The sequence below is a fragment of the Crinia signifera genome, chromosome 4, assembly GCF_055691185.1.
Source record: "Crinia signifera chromosome 4, ASM5569118v1, whole genome shotgun sequence".
Taxonomy (NCBI): Eukaryota; Metazoa; Chordata; class Amphibia; order Anura; family Myobatrachidae; genus Crinia; species Crinia signifera.
In genome coordinates this window covers 211,472,600-211,485,780 of record NC_139220.1, presented here as the reverse complement: position 1 = coordinate 211,485,780, position 13,181 = coordinate 211,472,600, and the positions used below count along the sequence as shown (strand labels likewise).

General features: G+C 44.7%; 1 protein-coding gene across 1 annotated transcript in view; it reads right to left on the bottom strand.

The window, feature by feature from the left end:
* LOC146073015 (uncharacterized) overlaps window positions 1-3,152 on the bottom strand; it is a 47,889-nt gene extending 44,737 nt beyond the window's left edge. The window contains exon 1 of the mRNA XM_083180189.1: window positions 2,843-3,152. The gene's annotated coding sequence lies outside the window, so the exon portion shown is untranslated. The remainder of the gene's footprint in view (window positions 1-2,842) is intronic.
* Window positions 3,153-13,181: the final 10,029 nt, after the last annotated feature.

The window sequence follows — 13,181 nt, the reverse complement described above, 5'->3', positions numbered from 1 at the left end:
CCCCTGCCCGGCTCTATGCCGCCTGTGTCCCCCGCAGCGTCTGTGTCCCCCGCAGCGTGGGACACAGACGTGTCCCCCGCAGCATCCCCAGCCCCCCTGCTCCCACCAGCTCCCACCAGCTCCCACCTCTGTAGCCCCCCCCCCTGCTCCCCAGGTTTTTTACATGTGATAAAATCGAGACGATTTATCACATGTAAAAAATGGCACATCAAGTGCCAATCTAAACAAGCTCCCCCGGGGAGCAGCCGGGGAAGCTCAGGGGGAAGTCGGGGGCGACTTGTCCTAAGGACAAGTCGCCCTAGTGTATGGGGGCCTTAAGTGTACCTACCTAGGTGACAACTACATACTAGGCTGCTACAGTATATCTAATTTAATAAAAAAATAATACTTGTGCTGCGTGGGACTGTAAAAAAATAAATTCCATGCTGCTGGTCCACTGACGTGTGCCACTGCCAATCAGTACCTAATAATACAATTAATTATTATAAATTCTGCTGGTACCACTTGTGTGGCTTAGCATAGTTATCCAGCTACCTCGGTGCAACCTTTTGCCCTAAAAACTATATTGTGAGGTGTTAAAAATAGACTGGAAATGAGTGGAAATGAATGTTATTGAGGTCAATATAGCGTAGGAGCAAAAAAAAAAAAAATGTTGTGGTTTTTATGCCTTTTTAACAAAAAAATCAGAACCCAAAAAATCCAGACACAAAACACTTAGGAGGTGTTTTGCCAAAACCCATTAGAACCCAAAACCTCAAGGTAATCAGAACCCAAAAAGTGGCCGGTGCACATCCCTACTTAGAAGTGTATCACGTCCCCTTGCCTGCTTCGGGCATGGTGCCTCGCTGCACCCAGAACACTTTTATTCTCGCTCTATGTCCACTTGGATGGTAAAGAATGAACAAAGTCTGCCTAAAAAAATAAAAATGAAAAACTCATGTCGACCTTTTCATTGTCCACCATGTCTGTGTCAACATTTTACTTGTGTCGACCTGTCAATAGCAGCCTTGAGTATGTTGACCATTTAAAAGGTGTCAACCTACCCATTGTCAACTATTAGTGGTCGACCTAGAGTTAATATATCCTGAGTCCGGATACCTTATTCATACCACATCCACGTGAAAGCACATACTTTGTGTTTCTCATTTGGAGGGAAATTTACTAAGATGGGAGTTCTAGATCACATTGGATGTTGCTATAGGCAACCAATCAGAATCCACTTGTTAGTTTCTACAAGATAATAGATAGTATCTGATTGGTTGTCCATAGCAACATACCATGTGAAATAGTCACCCAGTAAATTTCTCCTTACTGTACCCATGTTTCCTTTATAGGTCATCAGCACATAAGGTAAAAAAATGTCATAAGAGTCAACGTATTGCCCTGATTTTATCAGCTACATTGAACATTTTAATAAATGTCCCCAAATTCGCACAGCAGCAATCAGGTCTGAATCAGGCCCCATTTCCATTGCCATATATTCTGGTGCACCATATTACTATAGTTCAATTTTTGTTACAAACAGCGGTCTAAGCCAATACAACCCAACATTTACTAGGACATATGCATGGGGTATAGGTAAACACCGGACCAGGACAAGACCCCCGGACCAGACACCAAAATCTGCAGTCCAGAGCTTGTAGCGTCTGGTCCGGGGGGTGTCCTGTCCGGGGGGGGGCTGCCTGTGACACCCGTCACCAGGGGGAGGGGGAGAATAAGGCCTCCCTGTATGGTCTGGGCATGTAGCAAAAACCGGACAGTCCGGACCACACGGGGAGGCTGCAATCTCCACTTCCCCATGCCCCTGATAGCTATCACAGGGACCCCCCCGGACCGGACACTACAAGCCCCGGACTGCAGATTTTGATGTCCGGTCCGGGGTTTAGTCCGGGTCCGGTTTTTACATAGTCCCTTATGCATGCACACATTTAAATGAATTTATTTATTATTTTTACTGTATTTGTATTGAAAACTAAACATTGCACTGCATTAAAAGACTGTTCAAATTTCCCCCACATCTGTTCCCTACTGGTACATTAGTGCAAGTAGAGTAATACGGCCTACACACATGCCGATATTTAGGCATTTTCTAAGCGATTTTGCTTAGTTTTGCAAAGTCGCTTAGCAAATGCCCTCACATCGGTGTATGTGTGGGGGGCTGTATCGGCATCCGTGCGCGTCCCCGCGCGTCTTTATCGGTGGCCGAGATTGATGGACAGTGTCCATCAATCTCGGCATCGGCAGTGTTCTCCCACCGGAGAACACTGGCGCTGTCTGCTCGCTTAGCACACAGAGCTGACAGCTCGCTCTGTGTGTGGGCTGTCAGCTCTGTGTGCTAGGCGATAGCGGCGCAGCACAGCCCGACCTAGCATAGCTAGGTAGCCCTGCACACATCGGCATGTGTGCAGGGCCCATTACTGCAAAGCGGCATTGCTTCATCAACAGGTTTTAAAGTCTCCATTCACGTTTGTGCTATCAACTTAATATTCCCAACTTCAAAACATGAAAAACAAACTATCCCATCCCCCTGCATTGCAGATAAGCCAAATGACAAGATCTTAAGTTTATAGCAGTTTTAGAGTTCAGATTCCAAAAAGAGTTACTAAAATCTCCAGCTCACAAGACAACAGGTTATACAGAACTTTAACAGACTTATTTACCAATCAAAAGCCAGAACAAATAATAGTATACTCCAATATTATAATTCAATTTGTGAAAATAGCAAGTATTAAATCCTCCTTGAATTAAAAAAATAAACTCTCAAATAGAAGTAGAAAGTTTATTTTAAAATAAAATATTCCCTTTTAGACTATCATATAGTTAATATATTTGTGTTACTTACCATAAACCACTTACATTAAGAAGAGATAAACCACTTGCCACCACTATCAGAAAACCTTTTCCCTACGGACAGTGGCTAAAGGGGGAAATGATCACTGTTCTGAGGTAACCTTTATCTCCTTGGTGTTGCTGGCAGCCCTAATGAGGATCAGATGGATACTACACACAGCTTCTTTATTATCCAATAGTATTACCCCCAAACACCTAAACCATAGATACACACTGTGTAACACACTCTCCAATGTGACTGCTTCCATCCAGTACAAACATTTCACTTTCAAGTTGTTGTGAGTAGCTGAATAAATGAATGACAATGGAAATGTAACAATTAATTACTTCAGCCATGATCTGGGAGAGTAAATGAGTGTGGAATTTGGGTGCACAGTATGGCTATGTACACCATACTTGCCTACCTGACCCTCTCCATGCGGTAGAAAATGCCCTGTACTTCCCTGATAATGTATGATTGCCATCACCTGTGGTGAGCTAGTTTATTTATTTTATTTATTTACAGTTTCTTATATAGCATACCCTCCAACATGACCCTCCCCATTAGGTACAAAATGCTCTGTTCCTGGACTTCCCCCTTAATTTATTATTGCCATCACCTGTTGAACTAGTTCATTTATAAGAAAGGTGTGTCAACACAGGTGACAGGCAATCATATCAGTAAGAGGGAAATCCTGGAACAGAGCATTTTGTACCTATTGGAGTGGGTCATGTTGGAGGGTATGATATAGTGCAGCATGTTCCGTTGTGCTTTACAATTGTAGATAGTGATAAAAAAACTGGGTAACAACAGACAGACTTGGAGGTAGTTACTTGATAAGAAAGGTGTTTCACCACAGGTGATGGCAATCATACATTAACAGGGTAGTCCAGGAACAGGGCATTTTCTCCCTCATGGAGGGTCAGGTAGGCAAGTATGATGTACACGCCTAAAGATTTTGCTGTCCAATTTGTCTGGTGGGAACATAAATATGGAAATGTATATGAGCAAATTACAATCTACATTGGCTCCCAAATGCTGGAAAACAGTCAAAACAAATGCTTGGATAAATGTCTTAAATTAAATTTATTTTAACCAATTTGTATGACCAACTATTGTCTGCTTTCTAATGTTTGGGAGCAAATTTTTTACTGTAATTTTCTCACATACATTTCCAGGTTTTTGTTCCCACCAGATAGATTGGACAGATACCCTTATATACTCGAGTATAGCCTACTTTTTCAGAACATTTTTTATGCTGAAAAAGCCCCCCCTCGGCTTATACTCGAGTGAGGGTCCCACTTGAGTCAATAAGTTTTCCCAGTTTTTTTTTTGTTGTAAAATTAGGTGCCTCGGCTTATATTCGGGTCGACTTATACTTTGAGTATATACGGTAAATCTTTAGGTATGTATCCAGCTTCTGTTTCACAAGGTTGTAAGGGTCATGTTAAAGCAGTGGTGTCAAACTCATTGCCCTCCAGCTGTTGTAGGACTATGGGCAGTATTCAATGAGAATACTGACGACGTGCAGTGAATCCTGTTTAGGATTCACTGCACATTCGCCACTGCCCGCCGCGTTCCGGAGCGTCGCCGGCTCCAGTATTCAAGGAGTCAGGGGCTCGCTGCCCCTGACCGGCGAATTTGAGCTCCTGCGGCAGACGCCGCAGGGAGCCTGAGGACGGTGGCAGGCAGGGAGATGGAAGTCTCCCTGCCTGCCCCAGAACGTTTGTGGGGGGGAGGTGGGCTCCGCGGGTGCCAGGCAGCACAGGCTGCCCCCCCGGGGGTGCCAGCAGGGGACCGGGTATATTCACTACACCCGATCATGCATATGTAATGATTGGGTGAAGTGAATATATGAATATCTAATGAGCGGCTCGGCTCCGGCCCCCTGCTGGCTGGTCTGTGTAAAAAAAAAAATATATATATATTTTTTTTTTCAAAACACTTTATTTTAAAAGTTCACATTCCACTTCACCATAAAAAGATAGCGATTGCTACTCGGTGAATCATGGCGAAAAAAACCTTGAAATGTATTCGCCATCTGGTCATTGAATAGGGTGATTCACCGTTTTAGTCAAAAATTCACCTTACAGCACAAAATCGCCATAAAAACCTGGCGAATTAGCCTCATTGAATACCGCCCTATATGTCCCAGCATGCCCTGCCACTGTTTTAGCAATCCATTATATAAAATCTGTGACAGGGCATGCTGGGACATGTATTTCCACAACAGCTGGATGGCCATGAGTTTGACACCACTGTGTTAAAGGATGTACAGAACACAGGTGACAGATAAACAGTTCAGCACCTACATTTCTACAGGAAATAATGGTACGTGTGTATTATCAGGGCGCGCATCGCATACCACTAATTAAGGGATGCGATGGGACCCGCACTGTACGATAAAATATCGCATCACATGCCATTAGAAATGGCATGCAAAGCGATATTAAATTGTACAAGCACCCTAATGGGTGATTACTATGTTAAATGCACCCCAGGCACCCTGATGGGTAATTACTATGTTAAATGCACCCCCATTGTTAATGCCACCCCCACTATCAACGCCCACCCGAAGCGTGGTGGTACGCGTCCTCTGACCTTTTCATACCCCCACCATCCATGTCGGCGTGGAATTGACTTTAGATAGTGTGGCGAGCGCAGCACTAAAACACATATGAGGGAGCGGTCAAGTCACCGTTGGATCGCCTCAATATTCACTCTGCTTGTAGCTCATGAAAATAAAAGAAAGCTGGTATGGTGTAATACCGCTTTATTCACAAACATTAAAAACACATACAACAGGGTTAGAAACTCTAGACTCTCACCGAGTAGATATGTCCACACTGAAATGTAGACAATAAGGCAATAGATGTTAACCAGGCGTCCCTGCAGCCTCTCCCGGTGTACAGTCCAAAGTCCTCTCCCCTTACTCCACCGCCAACGCGTTTCCAGACCTCTATGGTCTCTTTATCAAGGCATATGAAGTTGGTGCATAGATCCTATATTTATACCACTATGTGGGGTGGCCTAATTCCAGACATAGATCGTTCCTATTGTCTAATTCCCACCTTTCCCCAAGTATCCCTTCTGGCATTGTGTCCATATTTTGCACTCTGCCAGCTCTCACAGCTTGTCTTTCGAAGTGGGGGAGCGCAAACTTCCCCCTCTGACAATGTTCACCTCTTGGAGACATAACATCAGTTCACACTGACACAGGCTTGCCTACCCTCCCGGAATGGTGGGAAGGCCCTACTCGCAATCTTACAGTGGGACAGATGTATTAAGCCTGTTGAAGAGATAAAGTGGAGATAAAGTAAAAGGAGATAACGAACCAGCCAATCAGCTCATAAGTGTCAATTTTCAAACTTAGCTGATTGGCTGGTACATTATCTTCTTTTACTTTATCTCCACTTTATCTCTTCACCAAGCTTAATACATCTGCCCCACGGTTTGATAAAAAAAACCACAAATGCAAAATAATGGGACTGTCTCACAAAAATCAGAACAGCTGAGAGGTATGTGCTTAGGGGAGTATTTATGAAAGCATGCAGCTTGTAAAAGGAGAGTTAAGGAGCCCATACATGGTCCGTTGTGTAGGGCTCCGTTCTGTACTATGCGATGCACGCTCCCGTACAAAAAAGTATGGGTACTCTTTACCTAGCACGGCGCCCACGATGTCCATCGCCGTCATCAGGGGTAAAAAATCGCGGGCATCGCAGCCATCGCATGCACTAAAAAAACGGGTGCGACGCGATGCCCGCGATGCCCGCGATTTCCCATATGGATCAATGTTAAAAGTGTGATTGGACGCGATTTTAGTGTTCAATGCCTCAATGCCCGCGATTTTTCCATAGGAAACAATGTTAAATGGGCCACAGAGCCCTAATAGTCCCCCTGAAGTCTGAAATGGCCCCCACAATTGTTAACGCCACCCCACGATCAACGTGAACCCGAAGCGTGGCGAGCGCAGTGTGGCGAGCGCAGTGTGGCGAGCGCAGCGAGCCCGCAATGGGGCGGCGGTACGCGTCCTCCGACCTTTTCATACCCCCACTATCCACGTCGGCGTGGAGTTGAGAATAGAATAGTGTGGCGAGTGCAGCGAGCCACCGTGCCCGAAGCGTGGCGAGCGCAGCGAGCCCTGCGAGGGGACGCGGATACCTGTTAAGCCCGCGAAGGGACGCGTTTACCTGTGAAGGTATCCGCGTCCCCTTGCGGGGCTCGCTGCGCTCGCCACGCTTCGGGCTCGGTGGCTCGCTGCGCTCGCCACACTATTCTGTTCTCAACTCCACGCCGACGTGGATAGTGGGGGTATGAAAAGGTCGGAGGACGCGTACCGCCGCCCCTCGCGGGCTCGCTGCGCTCGCCACGCTTCGGGTTCACGTTGATCGTGGTGTGGCGTTAACAATTGTGGGGGCCATTTCAGACTTCAGGGGGACTATTTGGGCTCTGTGGCCCATTTAACATTGTTTCCTATGGAAAAATCGCGGGCATTGAGGCATTGAACATTAAAATCGCGTCCAATTACACTTTTAACATTGTTCCCTATGGGAAATCGCGGGCATTGCGTCGCACCCGTTTTTTAGTGCATGCGATGGCCGCGATGCCCGCGATGGGCGCCGTGCTAGGTAAAGAGTACCAAAGTATGTGCTGCACATACTTTTTGTACTAGGTACACATCGGATCGCAGTGCATTCACACTGCATGCACTAGGGATCCGATCCGATGTGTGCTAATTAAGTCTCAAATGGATCCGTTAAACGGACCGTGTACGGGCTGCTTTAGAAATTGATTGGTTATTGATTTAAGTATCTCCTCATCTCTGTCTGTGCTTTAATAAATATGTTGTTTAATTGCACAAGCCACTAAAAAGTATGCATACAGTACCTGCACATTTCCACTAGATGGTGGACTAGTACCATAATACTTGAAATGATTAACTGGTATCAGACATAAGGGGAAATTGACTAAGCAGAAATGTTTTAAAAACATCATGGACACATCATCATCCTGTTAACTGCTGGCTGGTCCAACTCTTGTGTCGCTTCCTGCTCCAGATGGGTCGTTCCCCTGGGGATATCTCTAACTGAGACTGCCTGCTGTTTTGCCAAGGATGATATGTTACATGCGATTTTCAAAGTCTTTTTTATTTTAAGTGCATTTTAAATTAATATACCATTATATAAGAAGGTATTTTCACTATTCTTTATTTTATCCTACCTCCCATGATTATCACACATCCTGGGAGTATATTTATGCAGGTTCTCTGGATGAGAGATTCAGAAAGTGAGAGATTTGGTAAGAAATCTCCAGGGTTTTTTTAAAGCGGCAATCATTTACACTGCAAAACCAGTTTGATGTTGTCTTGTAAATGATTGCCGCTTTTAAAAAAAAATGGAGATTTCTTACCAAATCTCTCACTTTCTGAATCTCTCATCCGATTACATTTCACCCCTGATCGAGTGTATGCTGTTTTGCCGTGAACACTATCACCCTTTTCACACTGCAGCTCTAAAGCGGTATATTACCGATTTTTTTGCCTTTTAAAATGGTTAGAGCTGCTGTGTGAAAGCACCAGTCTGGATTTACAGGTTACAGACAACCAGTATTTCTAAACAGCTAAAAAGCAGAGTCCTACACGGTTCATTTTTTATTCAGTGTGAACGGCTCTATTTTCTATGGCTTGAAACGTGTTCTTTGGGGTTAAACGGGTTGAACGTGAATGGTACTTACATGCTATTCAACACGGTTTTCACCTGCAATGTGAAAGGGGTTTAGTGGCTCAGACCCGTTTTAAATACCATTTCTAAATACCGAGTCTTAAACGTTTAGGCAATGTGAAAGCAGTATATTTGATTAGATTTATAAAGTCTTTATATTGTAAGTGCAATATATATTAAAAAATTCCCAATTACTCAGAAGATATTTGCACTATTTTGTGTTTTTTTTTCATGATCCTAAAACACCCTGGGAGTGGTTTTGTTTAGGAATTCCACACATAAAATTGGATTCAACCATACCACTGAACTTTGAAGAAAGTTGACCCATATATGGGTGGTATTTTTTGATTTATTCTTGGTCACCTTTTGAGCACCGATTGTATGTGTACTATTTTTCACCATTACTAGACCTTTTGACCCTGTCGACCTTTTCACTGTCAATGGTCAATATGACTGTAGACCTAGACATTGTAGATCTAAAATACCATAACCAGTGGCGTTTTTTACCTATGGACTGCAGGGCTGCAGCCCCCCCAGGTAAAATCTGCCACTATAGTGAAGCCAGATGCAGTCTGTGAGACTGCACTGGCTTCACTGTGACTGGCAGTAACTTCCTATTGGAAGTCCGACCTGTCAGTCACCAAGTCAGTCCCATTGGGAGGTGTTCCCTCCCTCTGGGAAGCCTTGCTGCGGGCTGCCATACAAAAATGGCAAATGAGCATGAGCAGTACCTATATCATTACTGCGCGTGCCTGTAACTTATATTGTACAGGTGCCGGGACCATGATTACTTCTATGGGCTGCTGTCGAAGCAGCCCATAGAAGCTGGCCATATGGACAGTACATATGTTTGTACTGCGCATGCGTCAGTCCCTGCACCTGTCATCATAGGCCAGACGCCGGGGACGGGAAGGCAGCGCAGCAGCAGCGGCGGCGGCGGCGACAGGGGAGGGGGTGCCTGCCACCAGTGGCAGCCCCCCTCCCTGAAAGAGGTAGGAGCCGCCACTGACCATAACCATACTACACAAATATGAAACCATATAATGATATATATCCTAATTCAATGCATATACAGTTAGTCAGTGCAGCATTTTTAGCTTTCATGAGATACATGGGAGTCGAAGACCCACCGGAGTGACCCTGTTAATTCTACAACACTGGACACAGTGGGACTGGCAACATGTGGGGTGGTCCGATGAGTCACGATTCCAGTTGGTTTAATGATGATAGGGCACAGGTGTAGAACAAACAAATTGACAAAGATGGGAGTTCTATTGAAGATGGGATTTGGCCCATAGCGATCAGTCAGATTCTACTTCTTATTTATTTAGCACCATCTAGAAGATGATCAAATCTGATTGGTTGCTATTTGCAACATCCCATCTTCAATGGAACACGCATCTTAGCAAATTTGCCATAAAAGTACCATTTACAACTGGGAACAAAGCTGGTGGTGGTTACAAAATGGTGTGGAGTGTATTTGCATGTCATGCGTTGGGTCCACTGGTCCGCCTGATCAATATCATTGACCAGTAACCCAGTAACAGTAATATTCCAGCAGGACAGCGCATCATGTCAAGATGTACAGATATGGTTAGAGGAGCCTTTTTGAATCAATGCCATGTCATATTGCTGCACTTTGCTGGGCTAGAGGGAGTCCTACATGATACTAGGCACATAGCAATGACTTTAACCCTTTGAGCATACCTCCCAACTTTGGTAGTTCAGCAGTCGGGACACTGCTGCTGCGCGCCGGAGGTGTGCCGAAATTGTCAGGGGGCGTGGCCTAATTTGGTGGCGTGGCCTACACTCGCGGCTCCCCCCGCGAGGCCACGCCCCCATTTTGCCGCTATGGGGGCATGACCCAGAGGCTCTGTGAGCCTCTAGCCATGCCCCCAGGCTGCGGGAATAGACGCTGTTCGCATGCGCACAGCGTTTATTCCCCGCTGCTTAGCAGCTGACAGGGGGGACTCCCAACAGCCCCCCCACACCGCGGGACACTGCCGCCCGCGGGTGGGACAGCGGGACAGGCCCTGACAATCGGGACTGTCCCGATAAAATCGGGACTGTTGGGAGGTATGCTTTGAGTGCCAACACTGCTGTGAGCAATACTCAAAATATCGTCTAAAAATGCCAGCATCGCTCACATCGATTGTTCTTTTAATATAAATAAATACAAATACATCCTAATCAATTCATTGAAGTTTAATTAAATTCAACGTTGGCACTCAAAGGATTAATAAAAAGGTTGCCTTGGCATATTTCACACCTATTTTGACAAATTCCCTTGCCACTCAAAGGGTTAAGTGTATTTGTTATATGAATTTCTGAGAACTCCACAGCATCAGCATGATTAAACCCGCTGCCCTCTGATGGAATGTCCATGCACTACATCTGAAGTCAATATGTAAAATGACCACATGTATTTAGGAGGTCATTTGCACGAAGAGCGATGTTTTGCAACTGCACAAGCGCCTAAGCATTTACGAGCATGTGCAGGCTCTATTTGCGAACAGACGCGGTGACTTGCCTAGTCGCCGGTCCGTTCGCATGAAGCATTGCGGGCATGGGAATGCCCAGCATTTCATGAGCATTCCCATGCTAACACTGGGCGTTCCCATGCTAATGGAGCCATGACGCGGGTGCCGGGGGGAAGGCAGCTGACATCACCGGATGTTCACATAGCAGGGCGCTGCAAATCTGAGTCCACAGAGAGTACTCTTTAGAAATCATTTGATGGTTGACAACCATCAAATGATTTCGTCCCCGCAGAGTAGGGATGGCCATCGTTGCCATTGCCATCTATGGTTGCCATCGATGTCAATTCTGCAACAGGCCATCGATAGTGCTAAACTATGCAATGGATGACCATCGATATTTTTACATATCGATGGTCATCCATTGTGTTTGATTGATTGGCCTGTGGGCCAATCAAAGCACGGGGGCAGGGCTTCGCGGGTGTGAGGGGGCGGAGCTATGCTCCGTGTCCCGACACTTTGAAAAAAAAAAGTAAAACATCGTTTTGCTGTTCCATCGATGGAGGAAAACCATCTGGTTCTCCCCCATCGATGGCAAAAGTATTCGACATCGGCCATGAACCATCGATGATTTCGAATCATCGATGGTCGATAGCCATCCCTACCGCAGAGCCAGGAGGGGCGCGGACGTTCATGCGGGCGGCAGGCTGCGAAATTGGCAGCTTTGCGAGTCAACAAGAATGACCACCTTCGTTTTTTTGAAAAAAATGACAATAAGACTAACGTTACTGTGCTCTGAAAACAGGGAGAGTGGACAAACCAATGTTTGGTTCGCAGATATCTCTAGTAATGCTTCAATTTAGATAACTACAGTATAACAAGGGTTCAACTGGCTCTCTTTCATTTAGTGCATAAAAACCATTTATTAATTAAAGTGTAACAAAAAAAAGAACTTGTCTAAAACAGTATTAGCTGATGATGATTAATATTGTCAAAGAAATGCAATAAACTGCACTATATATTTTAGAGGTCTCTTTCATTTAAGAAGGCAATTTAAACAAGAGGTTATAAGTTGACTTGTCAAAAAGTGATTTAATTTTATTGGTATCTGTCCTGTCTCCATGTCTAGGTTTTAGGGTCAAGCAACAATAGCTGTCTGTGTTATTTACAAATACCCGACATTCCATGTGTTAAGGGCCCTACACACGGAGAGAGATTCAGCATAAGATAAACTGAATCTCTCAGATAATGGGCCCACACACTGAGCGATTTGTGCCAGATTCATAAAGGGAGATTCAGCATAAGAGATTTAAAATCTCTCACAGAAAGTGTTTAGGCAACTGCAGAGGATATAATTATTCAAATTTAAATAATGAGTTGGAATAAAGCCTGGGGGAGTGTCATCTTTATTTGCCTATAATAGAAAAATAAATAAGTAATGTAAAAAAAGTAGCGTGGGGTCCCTCCCCCCCAAGAGCACGACCATTCCTAGTTTCTTGAATTCCAGGGGAAAAATACCAAAAAAAATAAAGACCCCCTATATTCAAGAAACCAGCACCGGGCTCTTGGATGGGTTCTTGTTCCCAAAATACAGGGGACATAGTAAGTGGGGGTCCCCCGTATTTTAGGGACCAGCACCAGGCTCTTGAGACGGCCCTGGTTCCCAAAATATGGGGACAAAATGAGTAGGGGTCCCCCGTATTTTGGGTACCAGCACCAGGCTTCATTAGCAGGGGGTGTAATGCCATAGCCAGGAGACACGCTTGATGGGTCAAGTGGCCAAAGCATTACCCATCAAAAGAAAGGAAAGTTTGTCACTTTGTAGTGCACCGTAAGGAATTATATCAGTCCTAAAATATAACCTTTATTGGGAATCATGATAAAATGCGGTGTATAAAAGAACAGACATACATATACTTAAATGGGACAAAACACCATAAATTGTTAAAAAGACTGTGTGTGTGCTACCATGCACTATCTATCAATTGAGTATATTGTCTCATTGATACCATCCAATTTTCATTTATATTCGCATCCCAGCCGGTTATTGGACATCTAATGTTGTCTCCAGCTTATAAATCTCTTTAATAGTCAGTGTCTCATTTGTATTCAATCTCTAGTTTCAATTTATATTTCTGTATTCTATTGAAACAA